Source organism: Phoenix dactylifera, chromosome 4 (assembly GCF_051530095.1).
Source record: "Phoenix dactylifera cultivar Ajwa chromosome 4, Ajwa_hap1_PhDact_Kaust_v1.1, whole genome shotgun sequence".
NCBI lineage: Eukaryota > Viridiplantae > Streptophyta > Magnoliopsida > Arecales > Arecaceae > Phoenix > Phoenix dactylifera.
Window position 1 is genome coordinate 9,883,370 of NC_143193.1, and position 11,424 is coordinate 9,894,793.

General features: G+C 39.3%; 1 non-coding gene across 1 annotated transcript; it reads left to right on the plus strand.

The window, feature by feature from the left end:
- Positions 1–2,359: 2,359 nt before the first annotated feature.
- Positions 2,360–2,468, plus strand: LOC120113208 (small nucleolar RNA R71). The gene has a single exon (XR_005515010.1). It is a non-coding gene; the product is annotated as a small nucleolar RNA R71 (small nucleolar RNA).
- The last annotated feature ends 8,956 nt before the right edge of the window (positions 2,469–11,424 follow it).

Below are 11,424 nucleotides of genomic sequence, written 5' to 3' on the forward strand. Positions count from 1 at the left end.
CAAATTTAGCTTTCGGTAGTCAACACACATGCGCCAACTCGTCAGGACACGAGTTGGAACTAGTTCACCTTGTTCATTTTCTACTACCGTCAAACCTGATTTCTTAGGAACGACTTGAGTAGGGCTTACCCACTTGCTGTCGGAAATTGGATAAATAATACCCACGTCAAGCAACTTGAGGACTTCTGCCTTAACCACATCTCTCATCGTAGGATTTAACCTTCGTTGTATTTGCCTTGTGGTTTTGGCATTGTCCTCCAAATATATCCGGTGCGTGCAAATTAAGGGGCTAATTTCCTTCAAGTCGGCAATAGACCACCCTAAGGCTCCTTTATGATTTTTTAGAACACCGAATAATTTTCTTTCTTGGTCATGATTAAGATCAGACGAGATGATTATAGGGTAAGTGTCCTCGGGTCCAAGAAAGGCATACTTGAGTTCCTTCGGTAAAGGTTTTAACTCGAGCTTAGGCACTTGCTCATGGGATGGTACTATCTTTGCTTCTCGAGGTGGCAAGTTCTCAAATTTCCTTACTTTTGGTCTCCACCCAGTGACCATCTTAATATCCAGATTATCCATAATAGGTGTGACTGACAAATCACCATCATTGGTTCCATTAGGACACCAATCAATTAAGCTATCATCAGATGGGTCGTTAATTGCTTTAGCTAACAAATATTCTTCTGTAATGGTTTCAACCCAATCAGCCTTCTTACTCTCTTCGGAATCATTGGGTTGTTTGCATACATTAAAAATATTTAGTTCTAAGGTCATGTTACCAAAAGAAAGCTTCATGACACTATTCCTACAATTAATCAATGCATTAGAAGTTGCAAGGAATGGACGTCCTAAAATGACCGGAATCTGAGACTGTGAGTTTGAAGCCGGATGTGTGTCCAATACGATAAAATCGACAGGAAAATAGAACTTGTCTACTTGGACTAATACATCCTCGATAATCCCCCTTGGAATTTTAACTGACCTGACAGCTAATTGCAAAGTGACGGAGGTTGGCTTCAACTCACCTAAATCAAGTTGCTCATCTACAGAATATGGCAACAAATTCACACTCGCCCCTAAATCTAACAATGCTCGCTCTATCCTAAAGTCGCCTATGATGCATGAGATGGTTGGGCAACCTAGATCCTTAAATTTAGGGAGAATGTTGTGCTGCAAAATAGCACTCACATTTTTAGTTAAAAATGACTTCTTCTTAACATTTAATCGGCGTTTGACAGTACACAAGTCCTTCAAAAATTTGGCATATGAGGGTACTTGTTTGATTGCATCAAGAAGAGGTATATTGATCTTTGCTTGCTTGAAAAGCTCAAGAATTTTAGAATTAGGTTCGAGCTTTTGCAACGGCTTTAACCGTTGTGGAAAAAGTGGGGAAAAAGGACATTCAACTTTCTCGGTAGAAGTTGGGACCTCAACTTCTTCTTTGTCCTTTTCATCGGCTTTGGGAGCATTAGAATTAGAAGTGACCTGCGGTCTCAATGGGACGGTCTGATCAATGACTTTTCCATTATGCAAAGTCATGATGCTCTTTGCATGTTCTGTATGCGAACTAGAAGGAGCCGTATTATTACTACCGTGCACTTGTGGGTTAGGTTGGGGTTGAGCTGGAAGCTTACCCTTCTCTTGGATACTTAAGACGGTAGTCAACATTGACAATTGGTTCCTTATATCTTCAAAATTTCGAGTATTTTGAGCATTGATATTAGCTTGACCTTGTAGAAAAGTTTGTATAGATTGCAAGGTATCCTCAATATTCGGCTTCTGAGAGAGTGGTGATGCCAAAGTAGGATGTGCAGGTGGAGGAGCCGAATGGTGTGACTGTTGAGGATGATCATTTCTCCACCTAAAATTTGGATGATTCTTCCAACCAGGGTTATAGGTATTCGAGTATGGATCATTATAAGGCTTTTGGTAGGAGTTTATAGCATTTGCTTGATCGTGCAAGACTTCTTTGAATGCCGGTATGGTGGGGCAATCTGTAGTGGTATGACCCGACATATCGCAGATACCACAACACTCGTTTCTAAGCTCTATAGTCTTGACAGGTTCAACCTTTCTAAGCTCAATTTTCCTAGTGAGGGCTGCCATTTTAGCATGAAGATCATCCTCAGTTTTGAGGTTGTAAAGGCCTCCCTGTACAGAGCTAGTAGGCTTAGGTAAAGACTTATTGTTTTTATCCCCGTTATCCCAAAGTTGGGCAGTCTCAGCAAGGGAATCCAAATACTCCCACGCCTCATCAGGGTGTTTTTTTAAAAATCTATCATTGCACATGGTCTCTACAAACTGTTTCAACTGTGGAGATAAACCTTCATAAAAGAAGCTAATGGTTCTCCAAGTTTCGAATCCGTGATGAGGGCATGAGAGAAGAAGGTCTTTAAATCTTTTCCAACATTCATAAAATGTTTCATTATCTTTTTGTTGGAAATTGCTTATATGTCTTTTCAAAAAGTTGGTCCTTTGTGTGGGGAAGAATTTCTTTAAAAATTCTCTCTGCATATCTTGCCAAGTTCTTATTGATCTAGGTCGCAAAGAGTTTAGCCATGTTTTGGCCTTATCCTTTAGAGAGAAAGGAAACAATGTCAGCTTGAGGACATCCTCGGTGACGTTCGGCACTCTAAATGTAATGCTCAATTCTTCAAAATCCTTTAAATGAAGATACGGACTCTCGGACTCTAACCCGTGAAACTTGGGCAGCAATTGAATTACCCCGGGTTTGATGTCAAAATGTCCTACATTATCAGGAAAAATTATGCATGAAGGCTGACTAGTCCTAGCCGGTTGTAGGTATTATCTTAGGGTCATAACATTGGGTTCTCGTTCTTGATTGTGGTGACTTGATAAGTACTTAATAATTTATAATTTAGTTATCTTTCCATAGCACTTATCAATATTTTTAAACTGATAAATACATATTTTACCATAAAATTAAATAAACATTGAAATGAATTTAAAATATGGTAAGAGGTAAATAATTCTTTTCTCAAAACAGACTCTAAACTTGTCTCTCTCCTGGTTGTAATCGTTCATGAAAACATATAAGGAGGAGATTGTGTTGACCCGATTTGGTAACCTGATGGAGTTGTAATCAAGCTAAGGTTATAATTAAATGGGTTTTGGTCCTGATTCGATCGAAAGTTATAATTAATTATATATGGGGCAAAGGTTTGATTAACTATTTTTATTAGGTCACGGTCCGGTTTTTAGTCTTGCCTGGTCGAGTTCGATCTGAAGCAGCTTAGCAAGAATTAAATTTAAATGACAATAGGCTCAAGGACAAGTCAACCATCATGACCCACCTCAAACCCAAAGTCAATTCCCAACCAATTCCTTACTAGCCTTCATATAAAATTTATAAACAAAAAAAAAGAAGATAATTAATATAATAAAATAAATAAAAATAATTTCGGGAGAATCACTGGATTCACTGTTCATATGAACAGTGTCCCGTAAAAATACTGTTCATATGAACAGTGAGAAATAATATAATATATATATATATATAATTGTTTCACTGTTTATCTTCTTCCTCCCTCTATCTATTCTTCCCGTGATCTCGCCTCACAGAGCGCCCCCCCGCCCGTTCACGAGTCCCACGCGATGCAATCCTCCCCCGCGCGATCGAAGGAGCTCGTCCCAGCCGAACGCCCCAACGTCGTCGTCGTCCCCGGGTCCTCCGCCATCAATCGCGTGCGGCGTCTTCTCCTCCAAGATCAGCGACCCAGCCGCGTCGAAATCCCAGCATCGTCGCCCCGTCTTCCGCCCGTGGTGCATCCGGAGCGACCAGATCCTCCCCCACTTCATCAGTCGGCACCTCTCTCCGCCATCACCGACCAGATCCCGCGGCCCCTCTTCCTGCTCTCCCGCGATCTGCATCCCGGCACCACGCCCCGAAATCAGCCGCCGTGATCCCTTCTTCCCTCTCTCCGCGTGCGCCGGACGGCTATAAAAGGAGGGGGCTGAGGCGTTCGAAAAGGGGGTAGGCAGGGAGAGAGCTCGGTTGAGAAGAAAGAAACAGGGGGGAGGCTCTGTTTCGGTGAAGAAGAAGAAGAAGTAAGCCGAGAGAAAGAAATAAAAAAAAAGAAGAGAGAGGGGAGGAAAGAGAAGAGTTGTGATATTTTGGGAATAATGAGAGGTGATCAATTTCATTTGAAGATGGGAGGTCATCCGGAAGCCGTGCTTGGCTAAACGTCTAGTCTAGGGCTGGATGAAGCCCTAGCAATGTATCAGGGCAATTGTAGTTCTTACTTTTTTATTATTTTGGAGCTTGTTTAAATTCTTATTTTCAATGAAATATTTCTTTATGATATTTAAATTTCGAGCATGCTAGTTACTAATCATGTTTGCTAAAGTAGTCTAAGATGATCCATGCCTAGGAAGATGAAGTGTGCTGCATCCTAGATTAGCATACTTAGGTAGACACTTCATGCTACACCGAAGATGGATCTTCCTAACACTCTTTATGCTTTTATTTTAAAAGGCTTGTAGCCAAAATTGCATGCCTCTCCAAAAGACAAAAATTAAGAACACAATCCTTGATGCAATGCTATGTGGTGGATTCCAAACCCTAGATCTATTTACTCTGATAAATTCCAATCCGTACTCATAGTTTAATTTAGTTAAATCAAGTTAGCAAATCCTTCTTTTTGATTTATTTTTAAAAGAAAAATAACTTATTCTTCAATCCCTGTGGACCGACACCCGTAATCCCTATCCTACAGGATACGTGCTATTGCGTGGTTTATTTTCAAAATTGAAAGAACCGATCAATTTTTGGCGCCGTTGCCTTGTTTCATTATCTTTTTGTTGGAAATTGCTTATATGTCTTTTCAAAAAGTTGGTCCTTTGTGTGGGGAAGAACTTCTTTAAAAATTCTCTCTGCATATCTTGCCAAGTTCTTATTGATCTAGGTCGCAAAGAGTTTAGCCATGTTTTGGCCTTATCCTTTAGAGAGAAAGGAAACAATGTCAGCTTGAGGACATCCTCGGTGACGTTCGGCACTCTAAATGTAATGCTCAATTCTTCAAAATCCTTTAAATGAAGATACGGACTCTCGGACTCTAACCCGTGAAACTTGGGCAGCAATTGAATTACCCCGGGTTTGATGTCAAAATGTCCTACATTATCAGGAAAAATTATGCATGAAGGCTGACTAGTCCTAGCCGGTTGTAGGTATTATCTTAGGGTCATAACATTGGGTTCTCGTTCTTGATTGTGGTGACTCCCCGCATCTTCATTTAAATCAGCCATCTCACAAGGTGTGAGATATTGCGAAGGAATTTCAGGGGTATGTCCTAATGGATGATCTAAAGTTGTACGACTTAATCGACCGGTGTCGTCCCTATTCCACTTTAGCATGCAAAATATTTCCCTCTCTTTTTTTTTATTTTTATTCTTTTTTTTTAATATAAGTGCTACCTAAAGATATCTAAAAGGACAACCTAATACAGAAAAATAAAAATCTATTCACAATTAAGCATGCATCAAAACATTACACCTTAATTTCTAATGTTTTTCTTAAATTTTTAGACAGCTCCTAACTGGTTTGAAGAGGACACCTAAGCCTCCAATCCGGTCTAGTAACCTAGTCGACCAGGTAAGTGGAGGGGTCACGATGCGTTTAGCAAGGGTCCCACTTAAAACCCACTTTCCTCGAACAGAGACTGTCTCCCTTAAAGGGACAAAGCTTGCCTAGACATCGACTGGGCCATAGAGCGAAATTGGTGCAACTTTCGGTAGTCTTCGTCCTATTGAGCTCGAATATCCTTAGGGGCCAATGTCTAGTTGATTTTAGTTAAGCTTAGGATATTTATGCACTGGGGTGATTTTTGGGCTAAGGACGAGTGATGAAATCCCGACCTTATCTTTTTTAATGGGTTCAGCCCTTAGAATATTTTATGTTGATGCCTTATGCTATATGCAACAATCAAAAGATTTTTTTTTTAATGTTTTATGACATGACATTAAATTTCATTGAATAGGTGATCAAGCAAATTATTATTCTTTTTTTTAAAAATTTTATGAGTTGAAGTTTGAAATTTGAATTCTGAAATTTGAAATTTAAAATTTGAAATTTTAGGTTTCCCTCTCTTTTTTTTTTTGAATAATCACCCTTGACCTTCTCTTAAAGTTTTTTTTTTATTGATTTTCAATTAGCAATAAGGGTTAATGAGATATAATAACAATAAAATTCTGATTCTAAAAAAAAATTAAATACAGAAAATTCAAAACAGAGAGCAGCAAGGTTTTGTATTAATCTAATGGTCTTAAAAGTCTCAGAATATCAATCAGACCGTTCAGATTATTGAACAATGTGTCTTGCACTAGCTGACCAAATTTGAGGCCGATCAGACGGATAATTTCTATGATATCAGAGTTTGATGCAAACTGTGTAGGGAATTAAAAATAGTAGTAAAGATTTAATTTTTTTTTCAAAAGAAAAATACTAACTACTAAGGTAAAAATTAAATCCAAAATTATACTAATAACTCAGCCATTCTCCGGCAACGGCGCCAAAAACTTGGTGCTCTCGAAAAATTGCTCTCCCAAGTGCAGGAGAATCGCACAAGTAGTATAACTCGGAAGTCCGAGGTCGATTCCTCAGGGAACGATCTATAGATTATTAGCGTAATTTTTAGATGTAATTTTTTTCAATAAACTTGTAGATTAAGATGATGTTTTGCAAATAGAAAATAAATCAGTCAATAGAGAATCGAAGTTAGGATAGATTAAGATGGTGTAGGGATCCAGAATCTCCTTTGATAATATCAAATTTATGCGATAAATTCTATGATTCTTTTGTTTTCTTTAAGAATTATAAGTAGATAAAATTTAATTATGGAGTATGTTCTTGATAATATGAATTCTTTTTTTTAAGCATTCAACGTGCCTTATAACGTCAACGATGAATCAAATAATCGAGGAAGATATGTATCAATAAGCATAAATCATAAAAGAATTTTCAACATATAAGAATCATGACATAATCAAAAGGTAAATCATTTAAAGTAAAGAATTAGAATTTACATCATGAACTTGGTACACCAAATGATTTCCCTTCACCCATCACCTAGGACTTTAGCCGATCATCTCCCTCTCTCTTTCTCACTCTTTTTTTTAATAACAGAAACGGGCATCCCCTGTTTCTTTCTACTTCTTCTTTTTTTTTCTTTCTACTTCTTTTTTTTTCTTTCTACTGCAGCAACCCGGCTCCACTCTTCTTCCCCAAATCGGAGCTCCCCTTGAACCGATCCCCCATCTCCTTTTTATAGCTTTCCCGACCTATCAAGCGGACATAATCTTCCGCGTGAGAAGATTAGGGCGGAGATGATTGCAGCCAGCTGGGGCGCTGAGAACGGACGCTGGGCTGAATGCACATAGAGATGGAAGAATCACGGACCGCTGAGGAGCTCTGTTCACGGAGCGGACGGATACGGATGGTGTAGACATGCTGGGATCGTTGGAACGGAGGAGGAAAGTGGACGCGGGACCTGCGGGAGCTGATCACGGCCGGATCTGATGCTGAGATCGGACGCGATGGAGGAGGCGGACGGCCGGGAGGTGATCAGCTGGAATCGATTGAAGAAGAAGGATCTTTGATCACGGAAGAATTGCTTCGCGAACGCTGTGGAGGACGGGATCAGTGGAGGAGGCAGGCGGACGCGTGGGAATTGCGGTTGCCTTTGCTGGGGGCTGAGATGCTCATAAATGGCTGGAGGCGAGGAAGAAGCGGCCGCTGATCTCGGTTTGCTGGATGGCTGCAGGCGGGATCAGCGGGATGGGCGTGAGAGAAGAGCGGGAATGATCACGGGTGCAGATGGAATCGGGGATGCTGTGAAGGAAGCTAGGAGATCCGATTGCAGATCCTCTTGGCTTGATGAATCTAAGCCCTTGGATGTTTCATTACGCATTGCTTCCAAATGGCCGCCATGTGTCCCTCGGGTGCAAGTGTGCTTGACCAGATTCAATTCTGTTCTAGTGTAATCAGGCTTGAAGTCGACCAAATGCATATTTAAACTCTAATTTACGATAATCTGTGCCAAATAAAATATAAAATTAATGCAGCCCTTTTATCATTATTTGTTAGCAATAATATTAATTTAAGCAACGTATAGAACGCACTTTTGTGCTCTCTTCATAATACTCAATAAACTTGGCCTTATCCACTTGACTGGCCCAAATGGTTTGGCCCAAAGAGGGAAGAGGACTTCCAATAAAAGTCTTCTTTCTTCCAAGTTTGTCGGACGAAATTCAACTCCGAGATGGATTCCAGTCACGATCGAGCTCTATTTAGAGATCCACTCATCATCTCTTCCTTCTCACTAGAGAACCCAGGCCCTTGATCGAAGTCATCGCCAGAATTCTCGTGTTTTACTCTCCGAAAGCCGACTGCTACCAACGCCATTGCCACTACCAATCATCGTCGGAAGTCAGGTAAGAATCCAGCAACCTTTGATTGGCTTTTCTCTCCTTTTTTCGTGGCCCTTAGAAGCCCGATTTTGGCCAGTCATGACTGACTTTTGGAAAAAAAAGGGTGATGCCCTATTTTCCTTATTTCAATTGGCCAACCCCTATGTTCTTCCTCAATTTTGGCTATTCCTTCTACCGGGGCTCGTCGTCGAGATCTTCCTCTAGTCCGTCGTGATGGCTGGAAACCAGGGCTAGAGCGTCGGCCACCGAGATACCATAGATTCACTGATCTAAGGGGTCAAAACCCCTATTTTTTACCAGTGCCACTGGCCGCCTCTTGCTATCAGTTGCCTGTTGGCTGATTGTGGATCTCCTGACCCCCAGGTTGCACCCGCAACCAACCTCTCTCTCTTCCTCTTCCTTAGTTAGAGAGAGAAGCTTATTCTCTCTCCCTTTCTCTCTCTTTCCCATCCTTTTTTTATCTTATTTCTCTCTCTGCCTAGACTTTCTCTCTCTACTCCATCATTAAAGGTGTTGGATCCAGTAAGGGACTCCTCCTAGTGATTTTGGATTGACCCTGATGAAGAGCCCTAATCTATGGTCATTGGGCAACATGCTAGTCCCCGTCTTGGCTCTTGTCGGGCACAATTAAATTTAGCCACCCTAATCTCTACTGAACCACCTATACCCTACTCTAAGCATAATCCTATGAAATCACCTTTATCGAATCCACTAGGATGCTCGAAGCACTCCCATTTAGTTAACCTTGTGAGAGTATTGGAATTTAAAATTTTATTTTTAAAATAACTATGATGAAATTTTAATAAAAATATAATTTTTAAATATTAGGCTCTAAAAGGGATTTTGAAATTAATTGGATCGTTTAGTTGGCTCGCACTCGTAAAATAAGTAATGTAACTATTTTACTAGATTTACGAATAAATATTATATATTTTCTAATAAAATTATTCATGATTTATGAATTGATGCATAGTACTTTAATTACTGGATATGCCCTTGTTCATAATATTAAATGACTCATGATTGAAATATTAATTTTGATATGAATTATATTCGATTGATTTTGATAATACATAGTTTTAGAAATTTTTTAATTTAGAACATGAAATATATTTTTAAGAAAAAGAGTTTTGATTTATAATAGATTTGGACTCGCAGCTAGACTATATTTTAACAGACTGCTAGTAGGATTGTATCTTGGTATTTTAACACCCTACAAGTGGAGGTTGTATGTTGGCTCTTTGAAAAAAAATCCTACCAGTGGAGGTTGTATGGTGGCACTTCGATAACTTGCCAGTGAGGGGTTATATATTGGCACTTCGATACTCTACCATTAAGGGCTCGTTTGGTTCGCGGGAAAAGAAGGGGGGAAAGTGTGGTCAACGGGAAAGTAATGAGATGCCTCTTGTTTGGTTGGAGTTTTCAAAGGAGAGAGAAGGGAAAGTTGTATTTCCATGGGAATGTGATTCCCACATTTCATGGGAAAGTCTTTCCCATGAGAAACATGGGAAAGTTACTTTCCCATGAGGCGGGAATCACTTCATTTTTACTTTTTCCCAAAAAGTCCCTTCAGTATTAAAGAAGCATTAAAGAGGCATTAAAAACCTAATTTTTATTAAGGGCATAATAGGAATTATATATAACTTTCCTAGGAAAGTGGATGGCCAACCAAACATAAGCACCTTGGAAATTTGTCACTTTCCCATGGTCAACCAAACATGCCAAAAATACTTTCCTAGGCATCCTCTTCCTAGGAATTTGTTTCCCAGGAATCATATTCCTAGGAAGGAAAATGCTTCCCGCGAACCAAACGAGCCCTAAGGGTAATGCGATAGCACTTTGATGTGGTCATAGTTCATTGTTGTGTAAATGAACTTGATATTTTGAAAGAAATTGATTTATAAACGAAAATTAAATTTTGAAATGACTCGATAGTGTTTAGATCTGGTTTTGAATTGACATATTTTGCATGCTTGTTTTTCATATATTATTAATTATTTTATTGCTTGATTCATCTAGCTAATGTGTTCATTGCTTACTAAACTATTAGGCTTGTTATTTTATATTCTATTATTTTTACAGATTCGAAGAACTAGCTTGACTCGAGGATTCGTTATGAGAGAGCGACTAGCGATAGAATTTTGACAAATATTATCTTAGATTAGGGTTATTTAAGTTGACGCAATATTTTAAAATATTGTAGGAATTGTGAGATATTTAAATTTTGAAATTAGTTATTTAAAATAAAGTTTAAATATTATTATTCAAATTTATTCCACTGTTTGTTTATGCATGCTATTATGCGGAGATGCCTTGCACTCATGGAAGGAGAGTTTCCTATGAATATGTAGCAGTTGTCGTGATCTCTGACTTGCGATCTGAGGTCAAGGACGTAACTGACCAGCTCTAAGCCAGCTTTTTCAATCCTTGGGTCACATCTGTGTTTAAATTATGATCCATTAATAATAATTCCTGCATAACCAGCTCAACTAGATATGAATGTATTGGGTTAGATTTGGTTCTTCCTTTCTTCCTGCTTGATCCAATCCATTTAACCAATGGTTTGGATATGAGTCTAAAATCAAGGTTTCACAAAAATAATCTTCCTCACCGGTGGGTACGGTCCGGTATGAAGAACCTACAAAAATCTAGCTTAGTGTAAGCCCTGCTAGACCCAACATGGAAGGTGGCCCAGCTACAAACCTAACGAGCCGTATGGCTCTAAAATCTAAAACTAATGCTCCTAAAGTTAGCCAGCCTTCTGCTCTTTTAAACCTTCGTTCAATTAAAACGCTGAAGAACCCTCTTTAAGCATTCATTTCAGAGTTTTCAGCATAGTCTGATCAAATTTCCCTAGTCCTCCACCGACCTCACACGGGAAGCATTTGTACTGCTTAAATGTTATAGCATCGAGAAATTATGATGAAATAGAACAAAAGGTTAGCTTCCAATTGAAACCAATTGGGGCTATAGGTCATA